Here is a 2,478-nt window from a genome sequence, read left to right as displayed (position 1 = left end):
TTTGTATCTACGAACCGTCTCCAAACCCTACGAGGCAAAGAAAATTAAATGAACAAGAGAGTTATTAATTAGTTACTTGATATTAGGAAATGAACGAAATAGGCCGATCGATATAGAGCGCAAATGAATGAAAATAATTACTTCTGCAGCATTCTTCTCATGCCGCCCCAAAGCTTTGGATCCATATTCACAGAGTCGTGGACGAGACATTCTGAGGTGTTAACTTTAATTACTAGCAGAATCCAGTGGAACCTGCGGACACGATACATGCACAGTACGTCATGCATAACTCATCGATTAGCCGGCCACATACCATGCATGGAGTAAACAAAAGAGAATGTGCTCAAGACAGAAACACTCACTCAAAATGGTAAGGAAATAGAATATCACTTTTGAGTTCCTGCTTTGTAAGAAACTGCCACAGGTCTGCCTCCACGTTGGCGGGGTAACGCTCCAACACATGTCCATTAACGATGTGTGGGTCAATGAACCCAACATCATGGATGTTCCTTACTCTGCATTCCTTAATCTTCATTCTGCATGTATAATAGCGGACACAACAATATAGTTAGGACATATATATAGTGCAGGCAATATGAACGAGATGGGGTAGAAATTAATAAATCACTTACAGAACGTAGCAACTGATGATAGATTTATCGAGCTCGCGCAGATTGAAAAGCTGGAACAATTCACTCAGTTAAATTTGTACATAGTAATGTTTGAAGTGATGCGCATGTCTAACTTCCGCATAAATATATTCTTTGGCGTTTTTATTTTTTATGTAACCCTTGTACCATTTCAGCAGACCTTTCATTTGTGGAGGTAGATCCTTTTCCTGCGCAGGCTCGACGAGAGGCCCATTCTTGACATATGTAATTACTACCTCCTTCACTGGCGCCTCATCAAGGCCTAACAGTTCACGAAGAGTAATACCTAAGTTGGCCGCTTGTTCTCTGGCACTCATTACAGTCAATCCCTGTGCTGCCGCAGCTTGTATGATCTCGGGGGCATCCGGACAGAAGGCTTCCACTATAAGCGGGGCAATCGATTGTTTACTTTGTTCCCCGAGCTGGGCAACTTGTTTCCCGCTTTTTTTACTTTCGGCCTTCTCCCGCTCTTTGTTCTCCTTGAACATGAGTGCCTGCCTGCGAAGTTCACGTGCATAGTCGTTAGGCAGATTCTTCGCGGCTTGGGACGGTGTGCTCAAAAATGACTTAGCCCACTTCTTTTGCTCATCAGAAAATACTGGCTTGGGCTCGGGCTCTCTTTTCTTCTTGCAGTCCGCCTTCCATTTCTCCAAATCAGCAGCCGCGGCCGCGTCGACTTCCTCGGCACTACGTTCCCAAGGCCTTGTGGGGAGAGGCTTCAGTGATGGCTCCGGTACCTTTGTGGTCTTAGGTACATAAGGGTCCGGGTTAATAATCCAGGACTGCTTCTGCTTCTTTGCCGGAGGTGGATTGGGGGCAGCGTCTGATCACCCGCCGGACAAGGACTGGGGGGCGGCGGCTGATCACCCGCCGGACGTTGTGGACTGGGGGGCGGCGTCGGCTGACGTGACGGAGGTGTAGGTGAACCGCCACCACCACCACCACCACCACCACCGCCACCGCCACCACCACCACCGTAGGGGGGTGGACTTGTTGTCCTTGGCGCCTCGCCTGGAAACTTGATAAACTTCTTTTACCATAGAATGAAATGGCGCTTGACATCTCCAAGTCTTTTCTCCCCTTCAGGTGTAGCAATGTCAATCTCCAGGTCCTCAAACCCTTGGACTATGTCCTCCACCGTGACACGAGCATAGCCATCTTGAATGGGGTTGTTGTGGTGGAGTGCTCCAGGTAAACATGGTAAAGCATTGCCGATGGCTACCTTCATGGACATGTTCCCGATAGGATAATACAGATGACATTCTTTCATCTCCTTTATATCGTCCACGGGGTAGCGAGGAGGCTCCGGTGAAGTAATTTCGACCACCAGAGGCTCCGGTGCAGTAATTTCGACCACCAGAGGCTCCGGTGCAGTAATTTCGATCGTCGGTGCATCTGCACCAGCCGGTGGGGCCTTCGTGGAAGCCACGCTGCTTCTCCGCTGCTGGCTTCCGAGATCCGCTGGATGATCTTCATGCTGCACCCGAGCTGCATCTCTTTCGGCTACTAGTACACTCATGGTTTTCTTCATCACATCCATTTCCGATGCCAACCGCGCCACAACATCTGCTTCCCGATCCATCTTTCTCTTACGGCTTCTATAACCGTACGGGTCATCGTTCTGGGGGAACCCTATTTTCCACGGAATGTGCCCCATGCCTCGTACACGTCCTCCGTGTTCAGGATTCCCGAGGGCTTTTGTCAGCGCGTCGTTCTCTCTGTTGAACTTGATCTTCCCCTGTTGAGCATCCCTCATTGCGTTAATAAGGGCTTGGGTGGGTTTAATTAATTTGCCCCGGTAAACACACTCCCCTGTCTCCGGGTTCAG

The sequence above is a fragment of the Triticum dicoccoides genome, chromosome 6B (assembly GCF_002162155.2).
Source record: "Triticum dicoccoides isolate Atlit2015 ecotype Zavitan chromosome 6B, WEW_v2.0, whole genome shotgun sequence".
Classification (NCBI taxonomy): domain Eukaryota; kingdom Viridiplantae; phylum Streptophyta; class Magnoliopsida; order Poales; family Poaceae; genus Triticum; species Triticum dicoccoides.
This window is presented reverse-complemented; position numbering follows the sequence as displayed.